The sequence below is a fragment of the Drosophila nasuta genome, chromosome 2R (assembly GCF_023558535.2).
Source record: "Drosophila nasuta strain 15112-1781.00 chromosome 2R, ASM2355853v1, whole genome shotgun sequence".
Classification (NCBI taxonomy): domain Eukaryota; kingdom Metazoa; phylum Arthropoda; class Insecta; order Diptera; family Drosophilidae; genus Drosophila; species Drosophila nasuta.
The window spans coordinates 4543045-4555228 of record NC_083456.1 but is presented as its reverse complement, the minus strand read 5'-3'; the positions used below and the strand labels follow the sequence as shown (position 1 = coordinate 4555228).

The 12184-nt window shown below is 39.9% G+C and overlaps 1 long non-coding RNA gene across 1 annotated transcript; it reads right to left on the bottom strand.

Moving 5' to 3' along the window:
* Window positions 1-5877: 5877 nt before the first annotated feature.
* LOC132784295 (uncharacterized) lies at window positions 5878-7864 on the bottom strand. The gene is made up of 3 exons (XR_009632242.1): window positions 7757-7864; window positions 6030-6199; window positions 5878-5957 (listed from the first exon to the last, which is right to left on the bottom strand). It is a non-coding gene; the product is annotated as an uncharacterized LOC132784295 (long non-coding RNA).
* Window positions 7865-12184: the final 4320 nt, after the last annotated feature.

Below are 12184 nucleotides of genomic sequence, written 5' to 3'. Positions count from 1 at the left end.
CGCCAAAGAAATTCCCCAGACTAAAACCAAGAAGCTGCTGCTGCTTCTGTTGCTGACTCAAAGAGAGCAAATTTTTTGCACACTCAAGCAAACACAGCAAACACCGAGACTCAAACATACCCACACACACACACTCGCACTCACTGACACAAATATTAAGTTCAAATGTAGCAGAAATCCAAAATACGTGCCACGCAGTAGTAAACAGGCGTCAAGGCGACCCCTGGCGGCCAACCTTAGAACCTGCCAACCTCAGAACACAACAGAACCCAAAGCGTAAACCCGAACCCAACTTCCAATTGGTCTTGTTTAGGTGTGGCTTATGACTGTGTGCGTGTGTATGTGTCTATGTGAGTGTGGGTGTGAGTGTTTTGCGTGAGCTGAAAATCACGTCTTATTCAATGCGTTCGCTCGAAATTTATTGAGGGAAGGTCAGAATATTCATACATCGATATTTTTTATTCCCTCTCATTTTTTTTCATAAAATTTAATAAAAATTGCTGCCAGCTATGCGACGGAGACGGAGACAAATGGTGGCCGCTTGCCAGTTGCCAAGATTTTTTTTACAATATCCAAGGTGATGGGCAATGGTCGAGAATGCGGGAGGCAGTGTCGAGTATTAGTGCTACAATGAAGCACCTATAATACGTCCGCTCGCACAAACAAGAGGGGCAATCACTTAAAGCTATTAAATATTTTACGATATATATGGGGCATTACATTGAGAAAGAGAACGAGAACGAGAACAAGAACAAGACCGAGAATGAGAATGAATACGAGATAGAAATGGAGATGCACAGAGGGTGACGGGCAAAGTTAATGGTTTAGAAACGAAAATGCGAATGTTACGCAACGGCATATTTATGAAATTTTTATCGTCATTTTTCAAAAGCCAGCAAGAATGCAAGGCTCGATTCAACAAAGCTCCCAACCCCACCCGAGTAGGAAGCCCTTGCAGGATTGAGCTTCATAAATACCTACATATTTGGTTTCAGCTGCCAAGTATGTGAATAGGGGCAACAGGCCATAAATAGGAGGCACAACTTGGGAACTAACTACGAGTATGTTACAACTGCTGTATTGATGGGTGATTGGGTGATTGCCACAATTTCTGATACCCATCGGTATAACATTTGTAATTGCTCACGGAGTGTATGCCCCATTGGAGGCGTGCTTCAAAAGCAGGGTATTCACACATTTATAAATGTGAAATAAAATGAAAATTGTTTAAACGCATGGAAAGTGCTTGTGGGATGTGCACATAATGTTTCTGAGCTACTTACCGCTGGGGTCGGATAAAGGAAGGAGAAGGAGCTTTGGCTGTTTGGTAAAGAGTTGCAGCTTAGAGCAAGACCATAAAAAAGCAGGATATGGATGAGCTTTGGCTAAGACAAGCAGCTAAAAGAGAAAGACAACAACAACAACTACAACAACAGGAGCAGGAGTAGCACTAGCACTAAAATTGCTCAAGTGCATGGAAATTGCTAATCGGATGTGCGAGAAATGCTCTGAAACGAGGTGACGCCAATAGACACATAGCATCTCTCTGCACATCTCCGCTCCTTCCCGTCCTGCCCGTTCATCATGCTCTCTCAAGCCCAAACGCAAAGAAGTCAAATGAGTAGTGCGGGCGACGGGTGACGGCAATCCAGAGTCGGGTGTATGGGTTACGAGTAGACTATTCGAGTTGAGTTGAGGAGATTACGGGCAAATAGCGAAGACCACAACCAAATGAAAATTGCTTAAACCAATTGCATGGAAAAAGTAGCAGCATCCAGCCGAGCAGCAGCCAAGCTGGGGCAGAGTGTGCCAAAAGTCAGTGCGACAGCTAACAAGGCTTAGTCGAGAATCAGATTACTTAAGAAAGATACATGTCCTTTGACACATACTCGTTTTTCCACTCGCACTCTTTGCCTTCGACCCTCGCATTTAAGTAGCTTTTGACAATCGCATTAATCCGGGCAAACGCAATCACAATCAATTAGATTTGTGAACTGGATTTTTTATTACCAATAATAATTATCAGTCATCCATATTTTATGTGCAACTAATACTTGCGAATGTGAATGTTGCACACATTTATATTTATACATCTACTACATTTATTTGATATCTAAATATTTATTTAGCTTAGTTCAAATGAAGCAATAATATTCTTTAAATGTGCAAATATTCTGGCAAAAATGTACAGTATTTATACCCGCTATCTATAAGGTAGAAGGGTACTATAACATTGTGCTCGCTGGAAATGTTTGTAAGAGGAAGAAGGAGTCATCTCCGCCTCATGAAGTATATATATAACAGACGAGACGATATGAACCCAGATATTAGAGACTATAAGCAATAGAGACAACACTTACCATTTTTACACACATATTAAGTTTCCTTCAAATTTTAAACAATAACAATAACAATAGAGTTGAGTTGTTTGATACAATAATAACTAAAGTGTGTATGATTACGATTTGCGATGATTTGATTGCGATCAGATAAAAATTTTATAAGTCATTTAAGAAATTCTTCTGTATTACGTCTACTGCAATCGGGTTTTAGTTAATTTGGTTGACAATTTGGTATATTGTGTACTCCATGGTATCTTTTAAGTGTAATCCGGTATCAGTTTACCTAAAATAACCTTTGGTGTTTTTAGTGTTTTTGTGGTATTTTATTCGGTATATTTTAAACATAATACCACACTGATTTGCTTTTATTCAAAATGGGTAGCGGGTATCTCACAGTCGAGCACACTTGATTGTAGTTTTCTTTCTTGTTTACATTTGAAATGTGAAAATGGCATTCGGCTTGATTGCACTCAAGATTAGTTCAGTCTAGTTTTAATTTCTGAGAATGCATTGAAATGCAATTTGCGACATTTGAGCTTCATGTATTGGCTGCTATTCAAGCAACAATTTTGCTACGACAGTCACATTTTATCGATATAAAAAGATAAACATTAAAAGATGCCGAAGTTATAGGCTGTATGATGATGATTTTATAGTGCTATAATTTCAACGAACGCAGCATCTCTATGTGGAGAAGATTTCACACTGCGTAATAGTTCTCTCATGCGAATTCAATTCACTTGTTGTGTCATTGCACAGAGTGTATTATTATTTCATTGTGAAATATACAACTCATTAAACGAAACAATTGCGATCCCGATAATCCACCTGAGTATTAAATTATCAGGCAGTCCGAAGATAGCTGCTGTTCGTTCTCGTTAATTTATATGACAGTTTAAGTCTTAAGAGCAAATGGTCTTTGGCTGAACGTGAACTCGGGGGATAAATTTTGTGTTTTTGTGTTTTTGTCACTCCAACGGACGAATAATTGAATTTTAAATTAGAGTTTAAGCCATTGCAAATTTGAATTAAAGTCCAACGCATACAAAAACTGATGCGGAAAGAAGAACAATAACCGCAATAATGAGATAAGAGTTTGAAATCCAAAACAAAAACCGACCGCAAAAAACATCAACAAGCCCACTCACCTTAGACAAAGAGAGAGAGAGAGAGAGAAAGAAGATGGGAGTTTGGGTAGTTTGATACTTGTCGTAGAAGCCACAACACCTAGCTTTTTGGGTTTGTTCACTAGCCCAGCTGGGGCATCATCCTAACAATGGGTCCAAAGAATTTGTCCATTGTGCTGTTGCCTTGAGTGGGGGAAGGCGACGGGAGACTTTTCGACTTCTCGAATTGTGCGCAGCGATAAGGAGCCAAAGTGCCAATACACCTGACAGTAGCAGCCGCAGGTGGAGATGGAGGTGGAGTAGGGGCAGCCCCTAGCTTGTTCTGTTCCATGGTCTACACATTTCTTTTAGCCATTTGCAGACTGCATAGAAAATGGGCAATGACTTGCCCTATAGCTCATTTGTTCACTCTATTCGTCCCGGTGAGTAAGTATGTGAGTGTCGATGAGTGTGCGAGTGTGAGCTGGTTTGTGTGTGTGTGTGATGTTGTCCATGGGACACGTTTTTATGACTTAATGCTAACAAACGCGCCCACGTGCCAAAATAATCGTCTGCCTTTTCTGTCGACTCGGCTCATTGTGCAGCTGTTCCGCTCGCCGGCGTCGCCTCCCCCTTTCCGCCTTTCCCCCACCCCATCTCGTTTAGCCCTTGTGCGCACCGTGCTTACCCCTGTTATGCTTTGCCCAGCTTTGCCATTTTGTTGCCAATACGTTTTAACCATGTTTGTACAAAACGCAAACGGATTTGCCAATGTTTATGCCGGGGATTATTGCGGCGTGCGTAAATGCGTCTATGGAACCCGCTCTACTCTTCGCCCTCCTCTGTCGCCACTCTCTCTCATCTCTGCAGCGTTTCAGCACTGTCCCTGCTCTCTGCCCTCTTCTCTTTGTCAGCCTTTGTGCGCGTGCATGTGGATGTGGATGTGGTCCAAAAAAGAGTGGTAAACGCGCATTGGGTTTGTCCAGGTGGCTGACATAGTCAGCTAACGGGTAGAAGTTGAAGCCGTATTAAAAATTTATGAGCCAAAACCAAAGCCAAATCTGTTACATGGCTTTAAAATTCAACGTCATCCTTTTGCCAGCCTGCCTGCTGTCTGCTGCCTAGTGCCTGTCTGGCATGCTAACTCTCTGCAGTCTCTACACACTCGCTACAGTCTCTGCTGACTGTTCCGGGCAACAGATTTAGCTTGGAGTCATCTAGTGCACTTCAAAGCTGCCAATTAGTGTGCACCCGGCAAATTGTCTCGCAACTGAGGCGGAGTTATAATGCGATGTTACAATAAAAATGCTCCACTAAGCTGACATGCAACATTGCAACAAATTGCAGCAGCAGCGATGACGAATAGCAGACCCCAGTCTTAGTCTCAATCTGAGTGCGAATACTCAGGAGAGAAGAGATTGAGTTGCAGCTGCACAAGCAGAATGAGCTGCTGGAATCTGAATGGCAATGAGGCAAACGCAGAGGCAGAAGCAGAAGCAGAGGCAGGTTGTCGCTTAAAGCTTTGACAACTTCTCGAAATTGTCAAAATCCTCGAGCGATTGAATCATCAAGCAGCTTAACCCAATAAAACTTTTATGCCAACTACTTAATTATGTATTTCGTATTTCATGCACACACATTTAAATCACGTATGCATTTACATACACTATATATCATACATATATAGTATATATCGTACTACGTTCTCTACTAGTACTTGCCTGTAATCCATCTGTGGATTTTTAATTGATTTTACGTGACATAGCAATTATGGTCGATGGCATTCAATTTTGGTTTGTAATTAACATGTTCAAAAAATAATAACCTTTATTATTCATTCATCATATTTTATTTGTTTTGCTTTTATTTAATTTATTACAGGCAACAACAAACGAGAGATTCATGCAGCTGCATGGCCTTATTTTCATGTCAGATTAGTTTTGCTTAGTTTAGTTCAGCTGAAAATGGAAATCTGATTAACAGCTTGCAGGCCCTTAGCTCATTAATATAAATATGAATTGAGCATTTATTGAATGTCCAATTATTTTTCATTAATACTTATACAAAAACTAATATAAACAACCCGAAAAAGTCGCAAGAGTCAGCTTAAACAGCAAAATGTCAACTATAAATTTTGTGAAATTCGCATTTAATTGAGAAACGTCCCAAAACTTTTACAAAGCTTAACTTTTGCTTGTCAAAGATACTTATGTTGCTGCTCTTTTGAGCAGCTTTTTTTTGTTGCAATTAAATTAAAAATCATCTAGAGACTTAACCTAAATATTGGATTCAGAACACATTGTCACACGATGCGGTTGTATTATGCGGATGTGTTATATAACTTTGTATTGATTTTAGCTTCAAGTTCTCAAAGCTTAAATTCTGAGTTTGTATGTTGCATTTTTGTTTCTTTTTGATTTCCTTTTTGGCACAGATTTGTAATTTGCTAAAGTAATTTATGGAGTTCGGATTGCATCCTTTTTAAGCCAGACATTTCTCTTTTTTTCCTCTGCAAGTTTGAATTATTTTTAGTTTTAACTCTTTTTATAATTTCAGCAAAACCAAAAAGTATATTTCTTACTTCCTTGAGTATGTTGAGATTAAGAGCTTTAATTCCACAAAGCCTTTTAGTTTTCCCCTAACTAATTCGTAGGGAAAAAGAAATGAGTAAGTTCGGGCAAGTATTATTAGCTGGAGCGATGGCACAGGGTTGTCAACATATTGTGATATGCTGATGCTACGGACATCTATCTAGTGAATTCAGAAAATATCTTCATGGTTAGTGGGTTAACTGGCTGTCGGAATCGCTTTATTCAGCCCGTCAGTTGGAGGACAACCGAGTGAGGTACATAGATTGCAGCGGGCGATGCGATGCCATGCGAAGCGAAGCGATGGTAGATGGTGGATGGTCTATGATGTTGGGAGTTGGGCGTTGGGGGCTGGGCGTTGGGCTGTGGGCCGTTGACAGTGTGACGTGTGTTGCAAACTGTGGGCTGCAGGCGGGCATGGGGGGCGTGGCTGTCTGCCTTAATGTCAGACTGACTGGCCCAAATGACTTGGCAAATGGGCTGCCGTATGCTCATTTGTATTGGCTACAAATACAATTTGATGGTCCTTCTGCCTGCCGCCTGTAGCTGCAGGCGTAAGGATATTTATACACACATGTTCGCTTGCAAGCAGAAAACAGTTAAACACAACTCATGGGGAGAGCGGTCCCAGCGGGGACGTGCTGTGCGGAAGAAAGAGGCCTGGGAAGTGAAATTCTGTTATTCTCCGGCTGCTCGGTTGAGTTCTGTTCTGTTCTGTTCACTTTGGTTCAGTACAGTGTTGCGTTCTGCTCTGCTCTGTGATGTGCCGTAGCGTGCTATGCGAAATGTCTCTGGTACACCTAGGCGAATGCGTTATAATAATATGTATACGTATGCACATAACGACGAGTCCAAGTGCTGGACGAGAGGAATGGTTCGGGGTGGCTAAGATAAAAAGTTGAAAATAAATTTTTATTGTTATGGGGCACACACGTTCTTCTTGTTGTCCTTGTATCTGTTTGCGTGTTTGCGACACTCATTTTCTGCAGATGTCTTTTATGTCTGTGTGCGTGTGTCTGTGTGTGTGTGTGTGTGTGTGGTGTGTGTGTGAGCGTATGTGCAATGGAATCCAATGAGAACATGTGTACTTAACATAAATCGCTCACTCATTGAAAGCAGTTGCATAAAAACGAACACAGTATTCGCCAAGGAACGAGAAACTCTACTCACACAGGATCTCCCAACTACACATACTTACTATACTTTGTTACATACATACATTCATATATTACAAGCTAGTTGCTAGCTAGACCAGCCAACTAGGCATCCAGGCTGCTACGCTGCCATTCTGTCGGGCATCGAGTCAGTGCTGCATTTACAAACATTTATCGATTTCTACCCAAAATTATCTATGTATGCAGATTTCCGCACATACGAAGCGCAGGCACACTAACTTTCCGCATTCCACTCCTCCTCCCCCTTTTCATATCATCCACTCTGATACCATGTCTATCCCCTCCACACACACACACACTCACACTCTCTATCTCTCTCTCTTTCGCTCTATGGCAGATACGACAGTCGTTGTGCTCATGGGCTCACGTGTGCAGAAAGTTTTGCCAACAGTTTTAATTTCCCATAATTACACAATTACAAAGCGTAAAGTTTTCCAGCACACGCCACGCCTCCAGCCCCCAATGGGCACGCCTTATACAATGCCAACTGCGCGTCATGGAAATGAGCAGTCGAAAAAAAAAATGCAGCAGAAAAACAATGTAACCTCCAACGAATCTCAAATGCTCTCATCGAACTAAGAAGTTGCAGAGTCATTAGATAAGCAAATCGAGAAATATTTTTCCAAACTCTTGTAGAGTTGCTTCACTTGTTAACCGCGTATCTTTATGCACTGCACAACATAAAGTTATTGTTATTACTCAACACTTCAATTAAGTAATCATTACGCACTACTCAACACTTAAACTAAGAAAGTATCGATAAGAGAAGGAAGAAGAAAATCGATCAAAAACGCCACTTGCTTTTTATCGATGCTACAAGTAACATTGCGAAATTTATTTTGTATAAACTGAATGTAACAAAAAGAAACATATGAGAACGTAATACTTCTACAGACTTGTATATTTATAAGCTGTAGATGTGTTAAATTTGAATAAAGTAGTTAATTAAAATATCACTAACAAATTATGTCGTAAAAATATGCGTGGTAGTAAAGAATGTAAACAAAACGGAACTAAAGATGTAGCTGAAGTGAGGTAAGTAATTAAGAAAATCTGAAGTAAGTTTATTATGGAGGCATAGGAGTGATAAATTATGATTAAGCACATAATCAACTGTCTTATATATTTTCGTATTTATGTTTTTGTTAATTCTTGACTGACGATGAAAAACTTTGCCAAAAGAAAATGAAAAAAAAACGACAGTTTATTCATGAATTTATTTTTAGATATACATGAAGTTATGCAATCTTTTTAATCTCGCATATCTTACAACGCACTTTGTTGTTTGTTCATTTTGTGTACAGCAAGCATAAATTGCAAAATGTTATCTGGAAGTAGGGGCCATGAATTATGCTGGAAAAGTATTAAATTTATAGAAGCATCCACGTCGAACAATGCACCTTATAACTAGCAGTAGTTGTTTCTTCGTCTAGCACAAATATCGTGATAAAGTGAAATGTGTTAGCCGCAAAACAAGGGTACAACTGAGGAACAGTCAAGCGAGCAGTGAAAAACTTTTGGTCGCACACATGCACATGCACACACACACACACACATACACACACGCACACAGACATAGGCAAAACTATTTATTGAAAACTGTTACCGTTAGCAGCAAACAATTACCCTTTACCCCGTGAAACATCCCTTTCAGTCGCCTTGCCGATCACCTGATACCCAACTTGCAGCTCACAGAGAATTGCAATTTTTGTTTGCTGCACAACAACAGCAACAGCAAGAAGAACAAGAATAGCAACAACAACTATGCCAAACTGCCGTTCACACTTTGGCAGTGTGTCGGTTATCGCTGCAGTGTGACACAGGCAAAACGGTGGTGGGTGCTTGGGTGAACGGAAAGGGGGACACAGAGGTAGCTTTAAATGACATCCTGACAACAGCGACAGCGACTGCAACTGCAACTGCGATGCCGACTGCGCCGTAAGCGACAACGACAACGCCAACGACAGCGACAGCGACAGCGTCGAGGACAACGGCTTTGTTGAGGGATTTTTTTGAATCAATTGTAAATGCAAGTTATTCGCTTAAATCAGCGCCTGTCCAGCCTGTCAATGGGCATAATCCATGGCACTATTTAATTTTCAATTGAAAGGACACGCAATTTATGACGGCGCTATTCATCGAGCTCGCTTCCCTTCGTTCCCCCTGTTTGCAATAAGCGTCTTGCATAGTTCTTAAAAGACAATCAAAATTTTGCCAGCGGCTTACAAGTTTTTGGGGCTCGTTCATAATTTATGCCTTGCCAATAAAAGATGCGCGAACGTCCGTCCGCATTGGCCATCAATTTCATGGCTAAAAGCGGGTAATGTGTAGACGCTGGTTAAAGCAAGTAGCCAGATGGCAGCATGCAGCAGGCAGCAGGCAATGGCAAGAGGGCAAAGGGGGGGCGCGGAGCAGGCGAACTGAGGGCCACGTTAATTATGCAGAGGTTAGCTGAGCACAAACCAGGGCCAAACTAGGCCACATGGTTGCGTCAGGGTTGGGGGCGGAGCGTGCGTCGCGTTGCGTTGCGTTGAGTTGAGCCTGCAACTGGACTGGGTACCAAAATGTCGGAGCCTGGGCATCGCGGGCTGGAGGCTGGTGACTGGAGACTGGAGACTGCTGACTACGAACTGCCAACTGCGAACTGCGAACTGTGGACCGTGGACCGTGGACCGTGCATGGGTTATGTATGTGCGGCGTGCAGCGAACTTTTAATCCGCTTTAACTAAAAACATTTAAATTTGCGAGGCAACGCGCGGGGGGCTAACCAGCCACCAATACCCCATTCCCCATTCCCCATTACCCATTCTATGCCATCACCAGCCAAGCACAACAAAAAGCGAGGAAAAAAACCTCAAATAAAAAAACTTTTTGCCACATGCTAATGCCAGCGCGTTAGGCATAATAACTATGCGGAAATGTTTGGAGTGCTTAATGCTTGATAAAACAAAGCCAACTTAACCCTATCAGCTACAAATTATGATCTAATCGCAGCATAAATGTACAGAAAATGTTTCTCATAACACATCAAATAGGAAAAATGTAAAAAGCTAACTTCAAGCTAAGCAAAATTAATAAAAGTCGATAAAGCTATAGAACGATTTGATTGGTTTCACATAGAATTGTCTACGAAAAGGTTTCTTATTTGCCTCAGTAATTGGATTAACTAATTTATAATTTGATATGGTGATTAAATTTTTAAATTAAATTAAATTTAAATTAAATTTTCCTTTATTCTTATATCGCTTCATTTACATTTTTTTTTACTTATTTATTTTATGTTATAAATATATTTACTTCTTTTCCAAGTTATAATATTTTTCATGAAACTCAAATAATAAACAGAACAATAAATAATAACTTACAACATTCGAATTGTTGTTTTAATTGAAACTCGTTATCAGGGCAATAATTGGAATACAAATTTTGAATTTATTTTTATAGTTTTGACATATATTTTCAATCATGTTTTACTTTCGCAACTATTCAAAGTGTATAAAGGATTCGATCTGACTTCTGCAACCTAATTTTTCATACGTTTTTTATTGGTAGTGAGTGGTTTATACATATATTTTTTTTTTGGTAAATGTGCTTTTGCTCTCTTTCTCTCTCTCTGTATGTTGGGCTGTTGTGTGGAGAGGATGAGTGTTTGGTTTTTTCTAATGAAAGCCGCGTCGCGCTGCAGCCACAAGCTGCTGTGGAATTTTCTGTGTGCTAATCACAACTTGCAGCTAAGCAGCTTAACAAACTTGTTTTTTGGTGTAATTTTTAGTAGATTTTCCAACGAATGGACCAAGTTTTTGAACCGCCGAAGAACAGCTGCAAAACATTTTAAAGAAATGTTTTAAGTTGTCATCACAAGTGGTGGTTGCTGCTTTGTTGCGTGTGGCCAACAGAGTGTATCTTTTGTCAAGTTCTTTAACAGCACATTACAATAAACAATTTTTCATATACAGACTCACAAAACACACACGTATATATATGTATATGTGTATACATAATACAAAATGAACACAAGACACGAGGCACGAACAACGATCCGCTGGGAAACCGCAAAACAGCAGCCTGAGCCGCAACCATAACTTAAATTTTGACAAATGTATCTGACACTTACAATTAGTATAAATTGACTGGCATGTTGAGTGCCACACACGCACACACATACTATGGCAGAGACAGAATCACACACACACACTCATTCATGTGCATACATACACTCAAAGGCCTGCTATGTTGGAGAGCAGACAATAGAGCAACGAGAACGCCAGACCACAACAGCACCAACAGCACCACCACCAACAACAACAACAGTAACAACAACAACAACAGAAACAACAACTACAATAACAACAACAATTATATCACGATATCTGCTATTGTCAGCGTACAAAATGCCGATTTGCATTACACTCGAGGGAAGTTTAAAGCGTTTAGCTCACACTTGCTTTTCACATTTTTATTTCTAATAGTCTGTTTTTATAAAACTTTAAAATAGGATGACAGAAAATCCATACATTTTAGTTCCAATCTATGTGGGTGGATCTCAGATTCTTTCTTAAGCATTCTCTATTGTTTCATCTACATTCATAGTGAATCACTTTCGTCATGTACTTTGTTTCTAAAGAACACTGAAGCTAACTTTAAAATAATAGGTTATTAAATACGTTTTGTTTCTATATACATAAATAATTGCAATTGGAATTATTCTAAACAGTCTCTTGCTCAAATCGCAAAACTCTTTGATGACATTGCTATTTAAGAATTTTAAGTAATCGAATTTCAGTCAACAAAATTTGTTCATTCGATATATTGAAATGATGTTCTCATAATTGCATTTATTCTAAAAAAGCAACATAAACTTTATTTAAATTGCAAAACTATTTCACTTTGCTGTTATTCGATGGCATATATTTAGAATAAATAAATGTGTATTTGGCTTTTTATGTGATAACTGCAATTATTGCAATGTTGCT